This window comes from Ursus maritimus, unplaced genomic scaffold (genome assembly GCF_017311325.1).
Source record: "Ursus maritimus isolate PB19 unplaced genomic scaffold, ASM1731132v1 scaffold_14, whole genome shotgun sequence".
Lineage (NCBI taxonomy): Eukaryota > Metazoa > Chordata > Mammalia > Carnivora > Ursidae > Ursus > Ursus maritimus.
Genome location: NW_024423786.1, coordinates 32,916,973 through 32,936,845, shown reverse-complemented (window position 1 = coordinate 32,936,845; position 19,873 = coordinate 32,916,973). Strand labels below are relative to the sequence as shown.

The 19,873-nt window shown below is 43.1% G+C and overlaps 1 pseudogene; it reads right to left on the bottom strand.

The window, feature by feature from the left end:
- Positions 1 to 11,067: 11,067 nt before the first annotated feature.
- On the bottom strand, positions 11,068 to 11,545 carry LOC103675061 (annotated as a pseudogene).
- Between the last annotated feature and the right edge of the window lie 8,328 nt (positions 11,546 to 19,873).

Below are 19,873 nucleotides of genomic sequence, written 5' to 3'. Positions count from 1 at the left end.
CCCCCCCACCCCCCCGGAACCCCCACCTCCCCCCCTACACAGTCTCTGCTTGGGGCGACCCGCAGCCTTCCCAAACAGGTCTTGACCCCTTCCAGACTGCCCAGAGGCTCAGAACGAGGGCGGGCTTTAGACCTGGAGAGGATGACCGAACCCCACGCCCCGGAATCCACGGAGCCGCACCCCAAACTGCCGGGGGCGGTGCGCTCTGCGGCCACAAAACCGAATTCAGGAGTGCACCGCCACTTCCGATTTTTTCCCCGGGGAGAGGAGGACCGGGGCGCCCAGGCTCCACGGTAACCGCTAGGGGGCGCGCGTGGTCTAGGTCGGAGACGCTCGAACAATCTCGGATGGCGCCGCCCGGAGAGCACATCATCCTGGGACAAAACCCCCGGTGCAGGTGCAAGGGCTTGCTGTTACCAGAGTAAGTAGAGTTCAGGAGGAGGTAAGAAAACTAGGTGAAATTGGGCTTTCAGCAACAAATATGGGCTTTCAGTAACCGTGTGGCTTTGAGCAATTCACTTAGCCTCTCTGAATGTCAGTTTTTTTCGGTGGCCACACAGGAATGATGGGATGCAGACTTCAGTGAGTTTTTGTGTATCTGAAGTAAGCAAATGGCTATGCACGTTACTATTGCAAGCAGTAGACCAGGAGTTGATGCAGCCAGGCCCAGGGGCAGCTGGAACCCAGTCAGTAGCTAGGCGAGATGGGCACTCTACCTCCTTCAGGAGCTAACATCCTGGTTTGGATCTGCACTAGACAGGACGGCTAGTGCGTTCACTCACTCATTCATTCAACAAGTACCTATGCAGTCCTTGCATGACATCAGGCATTATGCTAGAAGCTGGGGACCAGTATGAACAGATACTGTCCACAACAAAACATTGTCCCAGCTGTCATAGAACCAACAAGCAAACATTCCATGGAGGACACTGGCATTACTCAACTACATGACCGGGAATAATTACAAGTCTCTAAGGAAGTGATATCTGAGCTGAGATACCTGGGCAAAGGGGAGGGGAGCAAAGACAAGAAGAGTCTTCTAGTCAGAGGGAGTAGCATATGCAAAGGTCCTGAGGGGATTGGGAACCAAGGAACCAAAAGAGGCCAGTGTGATTGGAGAGCAGTGAGGTGTGGAGGCATGGTACAAGGTGAGCCCAAGAGGCCTGCAGGGGTAGGAGGGTAGGACTTTGTGCTCTGGTTTGCATCTAAGAGTACCCAGCAGCTTCTGAGAGATGGCAGGATGGTTTTTTGAGAAGGTCCTTGTATCCCAAGTGCTGAGCACAGGGTACTACCCTGTGTGTAGCTGGCATTTGACGCTTGTCGAATGAATAAATAACTAGGAACACTGTTGAAATTCTGGGATTTAATGTCTTGAATGCAAAAACTCATTAAAAAGCCCGGAAAAACATCTAACCCTACTAAAATTCTAAATGCGAATAAAATGCATAAAGTTTTCTTGTCTTTTAAGGTTATTTCTACTGTAAAGTCCCTTATTATTTTTAATAGACTATTTTTAGAAGATTTACAGAAAAATTGAGAAGATAATAGTGTTCCCATATACCCCGTCCCTAGTTTCCTTTATTATTAACATATTATATTAGTAGCATAGTACATTTGTTCCAATTAATAAACCAATATTAATACATTATCATCACAAAAGTCCAAACTTTATTCAGGTTTCTTTAGTTTTTACCTCATATCTTTTTTTCGTTCCAGCATCCCATCCAGGATACCACATAAACTTTGGTTGCCATGTCTCAGGGTCCTTTTGGCTTTGATGGTTCTCAAACTTCCCTTGTATTTGATGACCCTGACAATTTTGAAGAGCATCCCCTAGGTACTTTGTAGGATGCCGCTCTGTTGGGATTTGTCTGATGTTTTTCTCACGATTAGACTGGATATTATTATTTTTTGACTTTAATCAAAGTTATACATATATAAAGTTTTGAAAGTCTTGTTAGTTCTAATAGATGTAAAAAGAAAACAGCAGGGGTGCCTGGGTGGCTCAGTCGATAAGCGTCTGCCTTCGGCTCAGGGTGTGATCCTGGCATTCCGGGATCGAGCCCCACATCAGGCTCCTCTGCTGGGAGCCTGCTTCTTCCTCTCCCACTCCCCCTGCTTGTGTTCTCTCTCTCTCGCTGGCTGTCTCTCTGTCAAATAAATAAATAAAATCTTTAAAAAAAAGAAAAGAAAACAGTAGTCCTCTGACCTGTCCCTTGTCACTCTCACTCCCCAGAGCACCCTGTTTCAACTCTCTTTGCTGTTTTCTGACATTTGCTGCCGTATTTCTAAATCATATGTTGATCTTGCCTTTCTGGACTGACCGATTTAGACACTAGCTCCTAACTTCCTGCCTTTTTTTTTTTTTTTTCCAACAGAGATAGAGACAGCCAGCGAGAGAGGGAACACAAGCAGGGGGAGTGGGAGAGGAGGAAGCAGGCTCATAGCGGAGGAGCCTGATGTGGGGCTCGATCCCATAACACGGGGATCACGCCCTGAGCCGAAGGCAGACGCGCTTAACCGCTGTGCCACCCAGGCGCCCCTAACTTCCTGCTCTTTATGAGAGGTGATAGATAGATAGAACACAAGAGAATTGTGTTATCTTTCATTCCCTTCCTCTATCCAACCACTAAGGTTTGTCCTGATGTCTTCCTCTGCCTTCCAGAATGCTTCTAACCTTACAGACCCCATCAATGCTTTCTGCCCCTCAGTCTTCAGCCTGGGGTGGGTCAACGTGGGGCACAGGCAGGCAGTTAACGGGGAGGGAGAGAGTAAAGGTATTTCTGCGCTCGATTACCACCGTTAGGTTGCGGTGGGGGCTGCGTGTCTCTGCTGTCAGGCACTCTCTCCAGTTTCTGAGAACTGCTCCCACCCCCTTGCCTCCTCAGGTCTGTGTGTTGAGGGGAGAGAGAGGGTGGGTAATAGCCCCTCATACTGGTACCATACCTTCCTTTGTGGTTTCTTTTCAGCCCTGCCCACAAAGTCTCTTGTGAGAAATTCTCCTCAAATTACCCCATTTGAGAGTTGTTTCATTTTTTGGAATCCTGACTAATAAATTACAATTTGGGTTAAACCAATATTCAGTGTTTATGTTATTGTGATAATAATTATGAAACATTATTCACCTTAAAAGCAAGTAGTGTTTTATGATAATATTTCCTTTCTTGTTCCAACTTTTTTTGGTTTGTGTGTATGTGTGTGTAGTTAGTATTTACTTTTTTAATATAACCCTTGTTAAATTTTCCCATACAACTCTCCACATGGTCAGAGGCATTAGCTTTTCTCTTAGGATTTTTTTTTCAGGAGAAGTCCTCCTGGAGTCCTCAGGCTCCTGCTCCAGTCAGGGTTGGATGTTCTTGAGGTCTGCTGCCCAGCTGTCCTTCCCTTTCCCTCTCTCTGGCATTAGAATCCTATTTTCTGGATCTTTGGGAGTTTCTCACTCATTTTGTTTGTTTGGGTTTTTTGTGTTTTTTTTAGATTTTATTTATTTAGACAAAGAAAGAGAGTGCGCATGCACGAGCTGGGCGAGGGGCAGAGGGAGAGAGAACCTCAAGCAACCTCCTCACAGAGGGAACAGAGTCAGAGCTGGGTCTCGATCTCATGATCTTGAGGTCATGACCTCAGCTGAAATCAAGAGTTGGATGCTTACTTAACCTCCTGAGCCACCCACGTGCCCCGGGTTTCTCACTCACTTAGTGGGGCATATCCTTCATTAGCTTCTTGAGAAAAGGTCTGAAGGTAAATTTTGTGAGACCTTGAATGTCTAAAAAATATCTTCATTAAACATCACAGTAGATTGATAATTTGACTAGGTAGTGAATTTTATGTTGAATGTGATTTTCTGCAGGAATGTTGAAGACATTGCTCTTCTATCTCTCAGCTCTGAGGTTGTGGTTTAGTAGGCTGATGGTATTTCTATTTCTGGTCCTTTGTCAGTCTCTCTTCCCTCTCTCTCTCTCTTTCAGCTTTTAAGCTGCTCTCTTCATTCCTGTTGTCCTGGAAGTTCACAGGGATGAGTCTCTTCCTTCATCTTGGCCTTTTACTTTGGAGACACATGTCCTCCATATATCTTTTTTATCCCCCCCCCCTTTTCCTCTGCTTTCTCTCTCCCTATCTTTTTTTTTTTAAAGATTGTATTTATTTATTTATTTGACAGAGAGAGAGCACAAGCAGGGGGAGCAGCAGGCGAAGGCGGAGCGAGAAGCAGGCTCCCCAACGAGCAAGGAGCCCGATATGGGGCTTGATCCCAGGACCCTGGGATATCATGACCCAAGCCAAAGGCAGACGCTTAACAGACTGAGCCACCCAAGCACCTCCACTCCCTGCTTACTCTTTATGAAAATCCTGAGTTGGATGACAGGTATGCTAAGTTTATCCTTCAATTTTCTTGTTATTATTGACTATTTTCCACCTCTAGTCACTTCATTCCATGCTTTAGAACATTTCTTCAACAAGATCTTCAAAATCAAATAATTTTTATTTTGATTATTATATTTCTTAATACCCAAGAGCAGCTCTTTCTTATTTAGTGATTGTCCTTTTTGCAGAATATCCTATTCTTGCTTAAAGGAAGTAATTCCTTCTCTTATCTCTCTAAGGAATAGTTTTACTCAAGTTTTTCTTTTTTCCTAAATGCCTTTTATGAATTTGTGAAATTTTAAAATGGAATTAGCTTTTCCAGACTTCTCTAAAATTATTCTCTCTCTTTTTAAAAGATTTTATTGATTGATTGATTGATTGATTGATTTGAGAGACAGAGGAAAGAAAGCAGGAGCAGCGAGCAGGGGTGGGGGGCAGGCAGTAGGGGGATGGGGATAGGGGGGAGCAGAGGGAGAGGGAGAAGCAGGCTTCCCACTAAGTGGAGAGACCCGACGTGGGGCTTGATCCCAGGACCCTGAGATCATAACCTGAACTGAAGGCAGACGCTTAACGTACTGAGCCACCCGGGCACCCCTAAAATTATTCTTAAGGAAATGGGCACGCTATGTCAGCAGGTTAGGATTCAAACTGGGTAATCAATGTCTAGAAAGATCCCAGACAGGTCACATATGTCAAGAGGAAAGAGACCCCCACTAAGCCACTCAATGAGACAGGGTCAATAAACAACCTGGAGCAACCATGCAACTCAACCATTTTATTTCTCAAATTATTACACCTATACTTTTTAGCTCTCCATTTACCTTCTTCTATCAGATTTGTTGTTTTTCTTTTTATTTTTTCCAGTACCATCTTGAACATAAATGATATATGGCTTGTGACATATACAAATGAATAATCATAATGACCAGCGTGTTTAGATTCAACTGTTTATTAAGCAAGCATTTATCGAGTACCTACTATATGCCAGGCACTGTGCAAGGCATAGGAATAGAACATGCTCAAGGTCATGAGGTCCCTGCCCTCAAGGAACTCATTTTCCCGGGCAGTACCTCACACTTAGCTGAGCCTCCTGAGCCTTTCAGGCAGCCACTGAGAGCTCCACTTAACAGGTAAAGGATCTGAGGCTCACAAAAGTTTCCCGGTTTGCCGGAATGACACACAGCTATTTGGAGACTATGCTGCATCATGAACCCCAATCTTCCCCTTCCAACTCTGTTTTAAAGGCTGGGGTATAAGAAGAAGCTAGAGATAATGAACCATGAAAAGAGGGTTCAGAGGGACAGGAAGCGAACTAAGAGGGAGTGGTCTTAGGCTTCTCCGGAGAAACAGAACCGATAGGATATATAGAGATTTATATAAGAGGAGATTTATTATGGGAATTGGTTCATGCAGTCATGGAGGCTAAGAAGTCCCACAGTTTGCTGTCTGCCAGCTGGAGAATCAGGAAAGCTGGTGGTGTAATTCAGTCCAAGTCCAAAGGCCTGAGAAATGGGGGCTGATGATGTAAGTCCCAAATTGAATCAGAAAGTCTGAGACTGGGATTGCCAGGGTCCGAGGGCAAGAGAAGATGGATGTGTCAGCTCAAGCAGAGAGAGAAAGAGAGAGAGAGAGAGAGAGAGAGAGAGAGAGAGAATTGGCCTTTCCTCTGCCTTTGTGGTCTACAAGGGCCTCAACCAGTTGGGTAATGCCCACCTGCACTGGGGAGGGCCATCTGCTTTGGTCAATTAAAATGCTATTTTTTTCTGGAAACACCTTCACAGACATATCCAGAAACAATGTTTTACCAGCTATCTGGGCAACCCTTAACCCAGTTAAGTTGACACAGAAAACTAACCATCACAGAAGCCAAGGGGAAAAAGAGTTTCAAAGTATTTGCTCAGGCCCTAGCTTCCCCAGTTTATATTTTAGCAGAAACTAGTTCAGGGCAAATGGTGGGGAACAGGGGCTGCCAAGGCACTTGGGGGAAACAGGACAGAAGGGAAGGAAGAAACACATGACACTCATTTTCCAGTTGCAGACATATCTTCTCTACTCCTCTGGAATGAATGCCAGTGGGGAAAGATCCTCACAGTTGAATAACTTGCACCCCTAGAAGCAGCAGGCAGCAACCCCATGTGTCAGAGCCATGTAGGGCATGCCCTCACTGCAGGGATGGGCCAACCAGTGCCTCTCAGTTGGAAAAAAAAAGCACAGTATGCCCTGACTCTAGTCTCCCAACCTGAGGCCCTCAAGCAGGAAATTCTAGAGCTAAATTTCGATAGAGATGGAGCAAGGGAGTGACAGATTGCAAAAACAGACACAGAGCAAGGCATCGAGCCAAGTTCATGAGCAAGAGAAGTCAGCCTCACATCAGCAACAAAGCCATACAGGCCCTGAGGGGCCTGCAAGCACCCACCGGGACAGACCTCTTCCTTCTCCCAGGCAGCAGCTTCGTAGCCCCGCCCCAGAGGTGGAAATCCCTTCAGGTTAGCATAGGCTGGGAGTGTGGGGGGCAGGGGTAGCCAGTGTCTGGGGACAATGGTGCACTCTCCGTTCTCTGGAGAGGTCAGACGATGACTTCCACTGGTCTTCCCCAGTGCACATAAATATATATATTTAAACTGGAAACCTAAAATAAATTCTTCCATTGCTGTTGGCTGCCATTATGTAATGTCTCACAATGTTTCCCTGGGACTTTCCAGGCGGTCTTATTTATTGCCTTGGTTGTACTTCCAGCTTTGTTCATGACTTCCAAACTGCTTTCCATAAAATTGAGCCATATGTACATTGGCTACTCTCGACATAGTTTGTACCTTTAAAAGTATGCATATACTGTGGCGAGGCCAACGTTGAGAGTGTGTGCAAGGCCATAGATTGGAGTCCCTTTTTTAAAAAGTGGCAGCTTTTCAAGCTCGTTTAAAAAAAAAAAGTGTTTTTGAAATATTTTTAAATTTACAGAAAAGTAGCAAAAATAGTTCAAAGAGGACCTGTATACGCTCTACCCAACATCCCCTAACCTCTTATGTAACCTCTTACATAACCAGAGCCGCATTATAGAAACCAGAAACGACATTAATATAATACTACTGAGTAATCTACGGACGTTATTGGAATTTTACCATTCTCCCTACTGATAATGTCCCTTTTTTAAAAATAAATGTTTAGATTTTAGAATTGTCTGAAATTCACAGAAAAACTGAAAAGATAATCCTGAGCGCGTATGTACACCTACCCAGTTTCCCCTTCTGTTAACATTTTATATTAGTATGGTATATTTGCCACAATAAATGAATCCATATTGATATATTATTATTAACTAAAGCCCATACTTTAGTCAGATGTCTTTCTTTTTTTCTGTAATGCCACTTCTCTGTTCCAGGATCCCATCCAAGATACCACATTCTCTTTTGGTGTCACCTCCTGAGGAGCCTCTGGGCTGGGACCTTTCTTTTCTCAGACTTTTGTTGGTTTTGATGACCTTGGCAGTTTTGAGCACTGATCGGGTGTTTTGTAGGTTGCTCCTCAATTGCAATCTGATGTCTTTCTCCTGACTAGATGGGGTTATGGGTTTTTGAGAGGAAGACCACAGAGTTGCAGTGTCCTTCTTGTCACATTGTACCATTGGTCCACTAATGTCCTATTTCTGGTCCAGGATCCATCCAGAATCCTACATTATTTAGTTGTCGTGTCTCCTTAGTCTCTAATCTCTGAAAGTTCTTCAGTCTTTCATGACCTTAACACACTTGGAGAGTATTCAAAAATGTCCCTTAATCTGGATTTGTCTGATGTTTTTTCAAGAATGGATTCAAGTTATGAGATTTTGGTAAGAATGCCAGAGAAATGATGTTGTGTATCATCTCGGGGGTACATGGTGTCACTATGTCTTATTTTACTTTTTTTTTTTTTTTTAAGATTTTATTTATTTGATGGAGAGAGAGCGAGAGAGCACAGCAGGGGGAGCAGCAGGCAGAGGGAGAAGCAGACTCCCCGCTGAGCAAGGAGCCCTATATCGGACTCAATTTGAGGACCCTGGGATCACGACCAGAGCCGAAGGCAGCTGCTTAACTGAATGAGCCAGCCAGGAGTCCCTACTTTTTTTTAGGTAAGCTCTACACCCAACGTGGGGCCTGAACTCAGGACCCCGAGAGCCAGAATCACATGCTGTACTGACTGAGCCAACCAGGTGCCCCTCTTACTTTACTTTTGATCACGTGGTTAAGATGGTGTCTGCCAGGTGTCTCCACTGTGAAGTTACTATCTTCTCTTTGTAATTTCTTGGTGGTGATACTTTTATTTTTTTATTTTTTAAAAGATTTTATTTATTTATTTATTTATTTATTTATTTATTTATTTGAGACAGAGAGCACTCGAGAGAGAGAAAGCATGCATGAGTGGGGGGCAAAGGGAGAGGGTGAAGTGGGCTTCCCGCTGAGCAGGGAGCCCAATGTGGGGCTTGATCCTAGGATCCTGGGATCATGACCTGAGCTGAAGGCAGACGCTTAACTGACTTAGCCACTCAGGTGCCCAGTGGGGATACTTTTAGATGATGCAAATATCTTGTTACCCTCAAACTTTTGCTAGCTAATTTTAGCATCCATGAGTGGATCTTGCATGCAACAATCATTACTGTGATGTTCTCGTCCTGATTTTTCTATTTCCCTTATTCCTTCTACATTTGTTAATTGAAATCCTCCGGCCCCTCTCCCCCATTAATTTATTTATTCAGTTATTTAATTCACAAACATGGGCGAATTAATATTTATTTTGTGGGTTCATCTTGTATTTTCTCTGTCCTAGTGCTAGCTAGACTCAATAATTTCTTCAAGGATTTCTGGTTCTTTTTATTGGAGAATCATCTTTTGAAACCCAGATCTGAACACTCAGTGTGCCGCTGGGGCATCATTGTGTCTAGGCACTCTCATCAAACAGGGCTGGGAAATACATTCCGTGTATACTAGCACACATATATACATACACCTAAATTTATTTCTTTATCCATATATACTCAGGGGTTCTCTAGGGCACCTCTTAGGACTTCCATGCCTAATAGTAAAGGATAATGGAAAATTAAAGCAACCAAGAAAAGCAGGTACAATTAAGTACCTAGAGTCACTGGGAATGAAGGCTTGGGTCACCCCAATGAGCTGAGGTTTTGCCTGAGAGTGAGGGAAATAATGACTGTGTAGTGAAGAAGAAAGTCGTAGCTATCAGTTACAGCCTTATGACCAATTATAGAAACATTTTATTTGCTTGTCATACATATGTGTTTATTTGTAATGCTAACCATTTTCTTCTTCTTTCTCCTTCTTCCCATTTTTATTTTGCATACAAATTGCTGAAGCTAACTTTACAGCTTAGATTTTAGGTAACAGACTATTCAGTGGGACTATGACAGAATTTAAGGGTTAATTAACATAGTCAGTGATGGATACAATAACTCTCGGTGGGACTGTTTCCTCCTCATTTGGCAGAGGGCATGAAAATGTCTTCGTTTCTAAGATAAAAAGCTGTATCTTGGGGCGCCTGGGTGGCACAGCGGTTAAGCATCTGCCTTCGGCTCAGGGCGTGATCCCGGCGTTATGGGATCGAGCCCCACATCAGGCTCCTCTGCTATGAGCCTGCTTCTTCCTCTCCCACTCCCTCTGCTTGTGTTCACTCTCTCGCTGGCTGTCTCTATCTCTGTCAAATAAATAAATAAAATCTTTAAAAAAAAAAAAAAAGCTGTATCTTGTTAGGTGGAATTATAGAGAGGTTTTGTTATATGAGAGTTCAAACGTGTGTAAAAGGGAGCCTATGGAAGGCAAGTAGACAAAGGGTTGGACTCTGCCAGTGATCCGTTTATTGTCCCTCAAATCCAAATTCATCCTTCGTTATCCGGTATGCAAAAGTAAAGCTGGTTCATTTAAATATTTTCCTTAGTCAGCTCGCGCCATGTTGAATTTTGTCAGTAGAGGGCAATGGAGAATCATTGCAGGAGAAAGGAGGAAGCCTGGTCTGGTGTGTTCCTTCTGGTAGGCAGGCTCCTGCACGATGGCTACTCCTCCAGCATCTGCAGTGTAGACAGCTTCCCCGATACCAGATTCTAGCTGCTGGCTCCTGCAGTACACAGCACCCGAGAACCAGTGCCTGGCCGCTTTCCCTGGCAGCCTTTTCAGGCAGTTACATAGTAGAGTGCCTCCAGTGAGATACCTCCCTGTGAACAGTTTTCCTGGAACCCTAGGGAGTGGATTTCTGGCAAGTTCTGATAGTATGGCACTGCAGTGACTTCTCTGCTATTCAGTGAGCCATGGCCGTGCCCTCTCCAACTCGGTCTAGATCTCTGCCCCGGAGGAGGGAGTCTTTCCCTTGGGTTGTCTCTCAGTCCTAGGCAGTGGCTGCTCCTTAGATACGCTATTCCTATATTCTTTAGTCTTACTAGCCAATCACTCATTTCTCCGATCCCTTGTTATAGTTACAATTCTTTTTATTAAACTTCCCTGTTCAAATGACTGTGGTTTCTGTCTCCTAATTGGACCCAGACTAGTCTGCACATAAAACAGTTTCAGAATTGCTAACTCATTCCCCTGTGAGACCCACAGAGAGGAACAAATTTACTGACTAAACTACAATCTCTGTGTACAGTCCTTCCATGGTTAGTCGTCTTTTTTTTCTCAACCAGACACATTAACATTCTTAGTTTCTTAATCCTCTCATGAAAAATCTGCACGATCACCACAGATAAAACCACTGCAGCATCTTTACTCCTTCTGGGGTCCAATCTTCAGCTCGCTTTTTGCCAGCACCAACAGTGGCTTTTGCAGTCCCCCTGACTTTCTTCATTCTGTTCTTGCATTCCTTTTGCTGTTTTCTTGACGTCTTTTTCTTCTCATACCGGCCATGTCTTGCAAGTCTGTGTTTGGGTTCATTTTTCTTTGCATAATCCAAGGAATCATAAATCATGCCAAAGCCACCACCAAAATGGCTTCTGAATCCAAATCCAAATATGGCATCTGGTGTGGTCTTGTACATTTTGGCTAGTTTCCCAAATTTCTGTCTTAGGTACTGTTGCCTTTCCGGGGTGAAGGACATCAATGACTATCTGTTTCCGCTCAAGGGGTCAGTTGGTCATGAACTTCCTGGTCCAGATAGTGATTGTGTCATTCATGATGGCAGCCGGGGAGGAAAAGAGCATAGTTAGTCTTATAGTATCCAAAATGTCATTTTTTTCAGTTACTTAGGTTAGGTGTTTTCTTCCCTATCCCCGCCAGGGTGGTTTATATTCTTTATTTGTAATACACTTAGATTCCTTATTTTTGGTGTTCCATGTTGGGTTCTCTTCTCATCCTGGTTGATTTGAATGATTTATTTATTCTGGGAGTATGTAAACCATTACACTGGTTCTAAGAGTTACAGCTGCATCAAGGGGCTTACATATACTCAGAGGAGTGTTGTGGCCACCTCGTTCCTACTACCTGTTCCCATTCCCTCCTTCTTTATGTCCCATTTCTGTCCATCCACCTTCATAAATAACTAATCTTTGTTAGCTTCTGATTTAACCTTTCTTTTGCCAGTTGATATATGGGGGCCCATAGATGAGTTTTGCTTTTATTTTTTAAAGATCTTATTTATCTGAGAGAAAGAGAGCAAGGTGCCCAACGCAGAGCTCGATCCCAGGACGCTGAGACCAGGACCCAAGCAGAAGGCAGATGCTTAACCGACTAAGTCACCCAGGCACCCCCCTCCCCCATAGATGAGTCTTAGAAGGCAAAGACTCAGGCTCATAGCCTTCCTGTCTCTGCTCTGTTTGGAGCCCGGGGTGAGCCCATTCCAAAGCTTAATAAAAAGAAGTATTTGCTGGAGTTGACCACTGAGAGTCATGTTGTAGGGAAAACTGGTCATGTCTATTAAAACAAAACATGAATAATTTCTAATTTCTTCTGCATGGCCATTCCACCGAATATTTAACCTCAAGAAAAAAGTCATATTTGCACATAGGTTGATATGGACAAACTTGTTTTCTGTCGTGTTGTTTTTAATGGTGAAAAGAAAAAAATAATCAGAAACAACCCAAATGTCTATCAATAGAGAAATAACTAAAAACATACACAGAATAGCTAACCAGGCACCCTATACAATTCAGCAGGGTTGTTTGTTTTAATAAGGTTGAGTTATGAGAAGCTTAGAATAAAAGCTCTAAGACATGTTGACGAGTGGGTGGGGAGAAAGCTAGTTATAGAATGATAAATATGGAATAATGCAACTTATGAAAAATCAAGAAATAAAACACTACCACATATTTTATATATATATATATATCTGTACGAAAAGGTTTGGAAGAATGTATATCAAACTGAAAAAGTGATTTCATTTGGCTGGGGCTGGCTGGGGCAGAGGAGACTGGAGATTTGGGGTGGGGGCGGGTTTCAAAAGGAATTTTTATCTTCAGTGTGTTTGCTTTTTCAGTATTCATGTGTTATTTATGTAATATATTTTAAAACTAAAATGAACAAACAAAACATTGACTGCATTAATTAAGTCTCAAAATCCTCAGAAAGTGACTACAACCTATGGGGGAGACAGGTGACACCCTCAAACACTCAGTATCAGTCCTTCCTAGAGAAAATTTCAGAAATGACAGTCTCCACCTCTCCCTCTCCTATTAAATGTAAGAATCCTTTCCTAAATGTTGTCTGCTGCGAAGTCTTGCTGTCTGTTAACAAAAGCAAGTAATATAAGTAACACCGTAACTTAAAGACCTGGGTTTACAGTGAACACCATATACCCACTCCCTGCCCGCTGCAGTTAATATTTGACCAGTTCTGCTCTAATACATTACATCACTGAACGTAAACCCCAATATACACTGTCTACTTTGATTTTTTTCTTTGCTGAGCTGTAGGATGGATATTCAACCCAAGGAAAGCAACTAATGGCTAAGGACAGAGTCCGGGTATCCCAAGGCTTTTGCTTTCTGTTTAAACCATTTGATGACTGAGATAGAAAAAAATTAACATTCCCACATCAAGGTTGTTGAATATATTATGAAAGACAAAGAGTATATATATAATACCTTCAAGCTTGTATTTAAATTATTTTCCTCTGGGGGAAAATAAAAAAACTAAAGCCTTAGCCTTCTTACTTTAATAATAATAATAATAAAAGATTACCATGATAATGAGCCAGAAAGCTGACTAAGCCACTAATCAAAGAAGGAGACACAAATACAATAGTGTTTGGGCAAGTTGCTCTGAGGATTCTTGGCTTAATCCTGAGATATCCAGAGGCTTCACTTGGGGAGCCCCATCCCCACCAGAGACACAAAAAGGCACTTCCTGCCACCACTCTCGGTTTTTTGTGTAGTTTCTGTTAAGACCATGCAAAATAAACAACGTAATTTTGTCTAGGTGTCATATTCCCTTCTGGGAGGAAATTACTCCTCTTGTTTTGTAGCTCCTCTGTTTGGAGTATGTTTTCTGGTTTTTAATTTTTAAATCCCCTAGGCCCTCTCCTGCTTTTTAGGAAAATTACTTGTGTTTTCTAATTTTATAGACTTGAAAGTTATACCTTTTTGAAAGTCTCTCTTTGAGGAAATTTGCACAAACAGCAAAGAAGTCTGGTTTAGTGAGATTCAACTTCCCCTCATTGAATGCATATCATACACACCTGGAAACATCCTTTATACAGTGGACACAGCATATTATAAAGCAGCGTGCATAGGTGATACTACCTGGGCAAAATGTATGTGTTCTCAAGTACAGAATGTCTGGAAGGACAGTAGCCTGTCATGGGGGAGAGATTGTTGATGAGTGATTTCTTCTTTCTACTTTCCTATATTGTTTGCATTTTAAATATTGAGACTGTATCATTCTCATAACAAAAAGAACATTTTGATCTTGAGACCACAACAAAAGGTGAGGAAGGGATAAAATAACTGGAACAGAAGGAAATGCAAACAGGAACAATAAAATGCTCCAGGACTGAGGTTCGCATTCCGAATCCTCACATCTCACTTGCTGTCTGGCTCCATATTCAACCCCCTGCCATGCCATCATCCCTTCTGGCCTGCAGCCCTCCAGAAGCCTCCTGTCTGGTCCTCCTGTCTTCCTTCTTGCCTTTTAATCATCCGTTCTGTACATAAGAGTCAGAGCGATTTTCTTAAAGTGACGATCTGATCTGTATTTCCACCCATTTAAAACCTTCAGGGGCTCCTAGTCTCACTGAGATAAAAACCCAATCTCCTTGTCTCAACCTCAAGGCCCTGCCTGTTGCGGTCTTTGCTTGTTCTTCTTCCACCCCTTTACCTTTTGCCCCCTTTGTTGATATTTCCTGGAGCGCTCCTCTTTCCTGCCTCAGGGCCTTTGCACTTGTTTTTCCTTGTGTTCAGATAAATCTTCCCTCAGCTCCTCATCAGCCCTTGCTCCTCAGAGTCTCCAGGGGTAGGGGCCAGGAATCTGTGTTTTAAATACGCACTTTATGTGATCCTCATGCAAACTCATGTTTGAGAGATCCTATTTTAAAGCACTGGTTCTTTTGATGAGTATTCAAGGGTGGGGGACAAGGGGCGCAGAGAGTTCAGGAACAAGCTTCTGATAACTGGAGTTATTCTCTCTTAGACCTCTGTGAGGCCACATGGATCCTCTGGGCTGAGATGTTTTTCAAAAAGAACCTAGGTGTGGGGGTGCCTGGGGGGCTCAGTTGGTTGAGCGTCTTTTGACTCAGGTCATGATCTCAGGGTCGTGAGATCGAGCCCCACATTGGGCTCCACGCTCAGCAGGGATTCTGCTTGAGATTCTCTCCCTCTCCCTCTGCACCCTCATGTGCATGCTCTCTCTCTCTCTCTAAAATAAATCTTTAAGAAAAAAAAAGGACCTAGGTGTGTCAGCTCACAGAAGGATAGGATGTTAGTGTCTAAAAGTTCCTCTACCAAAGGTACTGATGGCTAAAATTTTAGCTAAGATTTTTTAGTGGTGATTGTTACTTATTCATCTATTGGTAAATTAAGCATAAAATACCTACATCAAATTAGCCCTTCCTCTGACATGGAGTTTGGAGACTGACCCAGGAAGAATTCTGAAGCAGTTATATTCAGGCTTCTGTCTTGGACATTTACTACCTGAGAACTGGTGTAGTCTGGAGGGCTCTGTAGGACAAACATGAGGTAGCCGGGGTGGGAGGGGGGCGGCGACAGGGGGGGGGCTTGGAAGGTTCTGGAAACATTAAGCAAACATTCTTGGAGTTTATGCTTAGGGCAAGCTCGTGTGTTAGGCATAGGTAGGTGGGGGAGGACACCACAAGAAGATACACCCAGGTCTGCCCCGCCTGCCCACAAGGGCTTGTGGTCCCTCAGAGAAGCTTGTCATGGTACAAAGTGGTTAAGGTACTTTTGTTTTTTATTGTTTTTGAGGAATTTACCTAGTCCCACCTGGTGGGCATAAACAGAAGTCAGAACTTTACAAGGAGGCTGTGGCAGGAAAAGCAATAGAGAGTCATTAATTTTTGTTGGCTTCTCCCAGGTTTCCTTTCAGGAACCCCTCCCTCGCTCCCCGTGGTTCTGGGGAGCTGCCAGTCAAGGTGGCCCCATCTCTCTCACCCCAGGAGCTGGGCCAATCACAGTCCTCCCTGGGACTTCTTGCCGGAATCTAGGGGGCAGGTGTTCTTTCTGTTGGGCTTGCTGAGCTGGCCAGAGATGAGCCTCGTGCTGTCCAGTTTCATCATGCCCACCCAGCAGAGAGAGCCTGAGTGACAAAGAGAAAGAGAGAGCCCCAATGACATCATTCAAGCTCCTAGATCCAGACAGACCTGAAGCTAGACCCACTCCTAATCTTTACACAATATTTGCTAATAAATCCCCTCATTGCTTCAATTTGTTTGAGCTCAGTTTCTTCTCTTGCAACAGATAGAGACCTGACGAATGCACGGGCCTTAGACTGTTCCTTCCATTATTATTCCAAGTCTCCAAATAAAAAATGTGCAATTGGCAGAAAATCCTCTTTGTCATGTAATAGTGAGGCCAATCTCATAATGTAGATGGGCAGTGTTACAATCATACAGGGTGTGGGGCTTCTATAAATACGGGCCAGGCACAGTCCTACCATTCAGGGTTCTCAGAAGCTGTTCTTGTGGGCAGGAGTGTCACAGTCTCTTACCACCAAATGCTCTTCTCTCACACACCACGAATCCACACTATGACTTCCAAGTCTAGTCCCACGCCACAGGGTTCATTCCAGCCTCCCTCCTTCCCATATTTGTAACTCCCTTTCCCATCAGTGAGAAACCTGCCTCCCATTATAACTCAGCATACTTACTGACTTGCTCAAACCTACAATGCATAGAGGATAGTTTCGGAATTGCGAATCTGTACCGCTACAAAAGCAAGCCTGCTAACTCGAGTTCAGTATTTGTTTATAGTTCTTTGTCATTAGTCTGAGGGGATATAATCAAAACACAGTGTGCAAGTTACCCTTTCCCTGTTTCACCATGTTTATGTTATTCATTTGAAATAACACGAAGTTCATTGTTTCTGCTTCTATTTAAATTTAAGGGATTTTCTTTCTTCCATCCTTGTTGATATTAATATTTGAGTATGTAAACCATGAATACAGTTCTGAAAGCAAACTATGAGTAATGTATACTCAGAAAAGTGTAACCCCTACTCCTACCTCTTCCTCCCTGTTCCTATGCTTTCTGTCCCCTCCACCCACCCCTATCCCCTGAAGGTAACCAATCTCATTTCCTAGCTTATCCTTCCTGTGTTTCTCTTTTCAAAAACACGTGGAGACATCTATGTTTTCTGATTTTTCCTTCATTCCACACTACAGACACTCTTTTTTTTTTTTTTAAGATTTTATTTATTTATTTGACAGAGATAGAGACAGCCAGCGAGAGAGGGAACACAAGCAGGGGGAGTGGGAGAGGAAGAAGCAGGCTCCCAGCGGAGGAGCCTGATGTGGGGCTCGATCCCATAACGCCGGGATCACGCCCTGAGCCGAAGGCAGATGCTTAACCGCTGTGCCACCCAGGTGCCCCCACACTACAGACACTCTTTAGCACTATTCTTTGTTCCCTTAATAATATATACCTCGGACATCACTTCTTATCAGTTCATAGAGTTGTTCAGTCTTTTTTTACAGTAGCGTAGTATTCCACTTTGTACATGTACTGTGGTTTACGAAACCACTTTCCTGTGTATGAGCATTGAGGTTGTTTTCAATATTTTGCAATTACAAATAGTGCTTCAGTGAATAATCTTATGCATAAGGATTTTTGTGGTGTCAAAAAAAATGTTTTTAAGTAAACTGTATTCCCAATGTGGGGCTCAAACTCAAAACCCTGAGATCAAGAGTTACATTCCCTATCCATGGAGCCAGCCAGATGCCCCTGAAAATGTGTCTTTATTTTTAATTTGTTTAAAGATTTGTTTATTTATTTGAGAGAGAGAGAGCCCGCAAGAGAGCGAGCAGGAGGAGTGGCAGAGGGAGAGGGGGAGAGAGTCCCAAGCAGACTCCCCACTGAGCACAGAGCCTGACACAGAGCTCGATCCCAGCACCCCAAGATCATGACCCGAACAGAAATCAAGAGTCTGAAGTGCAACCGACTGAGCCAGCCAGGTGTCCCTGAAAATGTGTCTTTAAGAGTCACAAGCTCTTCCAATTGAGCCAGCCAGGCACCCCCCCCCCAAAATTTTCTACATAATAAAATCATTTTGGTGTGCAGTTCTATGACTTTAAATTCTTGTAACCACAGTAAGGATTCTTGTAACCACAGTAAAGATTGGAACATATCCATGACTCCCAAGTATGTGGCCCCTTCTTAGTCACTTTCCTCACCCATAAGCCCTAGTCACCCTTGATGCATTTTCCACTCCTATAACTGTGACTTGTCCAGTGTAGTATCAGTGGAACCTTCTGAGATTGATGTTTTTCCCCTAGCATACTAGCTTTGAGAGTCATTCACATTGTTGTGTGCACCAGTAGCTTGTTTCTTTATACGTCCCGGCAGCACTGCTCTGTATGGACGCCCCTCAGTTTGTTTATCTGTTCATCTAATGAAAGACATTTGGATTGTTTTTGGTTTTTGCTGATTATGAATAAAACTTCTGGGGCACCTGGGTGGCTCAGTTGGTTAAGCGTCTGACTTTGGCTTGGGTCATGATCTCAGGGTCCTGGGATCTATTAAGCCCAGTGTCAGGCTCTCCACTCAGCAGGGAGTCTGCTTCTCCTGTGCTCTCTTGCTCTTTCTTAAAAAAAAATTTTTTTTTTACAAATATCTGCGTACAGTTTTTTTTTTTAAGGTTCTATATTTATTTGACAGAGAGAGAGCACAAGCAGGGGGAAGGGCAGAGGGAGAGCAAAAAGCAGACTCCCCACTGAGCAGGGAGCCCAACTCAGCTTGATCCCAGGACCCCAGGATCACGACCTGAGCTGAAGGCAGGCGCTCAACCAAGTGAGCCACCCAGGTGTTCCTCTGTGTACAGTTTTATAGATAAATACTTAGAAGTGGGATTGTGGAGTCACTTGGTAAATATACATTTAACTTTATAAGAAACCGAAACCATAAAACTCCTAGAAGAAAACATAGGTGGTAAGCTCCTTGACATCAGTCTTGGGGATGAATTTTTGGATTTGACACCAAAAAAGGCAACAAAAGCAAAAATAAACAAGTGGGACTACATCATACCAAAAAGCTTCTGCATAGCAAAGGAAACCATCAACAAACGTGAAGGCAATTTATTGCATGGGAGAAAATATTTGCAAATCACATATTTGAAAAGGGTTAATACCCAAAATATAGAAAGAACTCATACAACTCAATAGCAAAAAACAATGATTTTAAAATGGGCAGACGGGGTGCCTGACTGGCTCAGTTGGTGGAGGATCTGACTCTTGATCTTGGAGATGTAAATTCAAACCCCATGAGATTACTTTAAAAAATAAAATCTTTTTAAAAAATGGGCAAAGGAATTAAATAGACATTTTTCCAAAAAAGACATGCAGATGGCCAGCAGGTACATGAAAAGATGCTCAACATCACTAATCATCAGGAAAATGCAAACCAAAACCACACCTCACACATGGTATAATAGCTATTATCAAAAAGATAAGAAATAACAGGTGTTGGCAAGGATGTGGAGAAAAAGGAACCCTTGTGCACTATTGGTGGATATATGAATTGGTGCAGCAGGGAAAACAGTATGGAGGTTACTAAAAAATTTAAAATAGAACTATCATATGATCTAGCAATTCTACTTCTGAGTATTTGACCAAAGGAAATAAAAACACTAACTCTAAAAGATATATGCACTCACATGTTCATTGTAACATTACTTACAATAGCCAAAACATGGAAGTCACTTAAGTGTCTATCAATGGATGAATGGGCAAAGAAAATATGGACTATAAATACGATGGAATATTATTCATCCATAAAAAAGATGGAAATTTGCAACAATGCAGAATGCCCTTGAAGGCATTATGCTAAGTAGAATAAGTCAGACAGAGAAAGACAAATACCAAAGGGTCTCACTTATGTGTGGAAT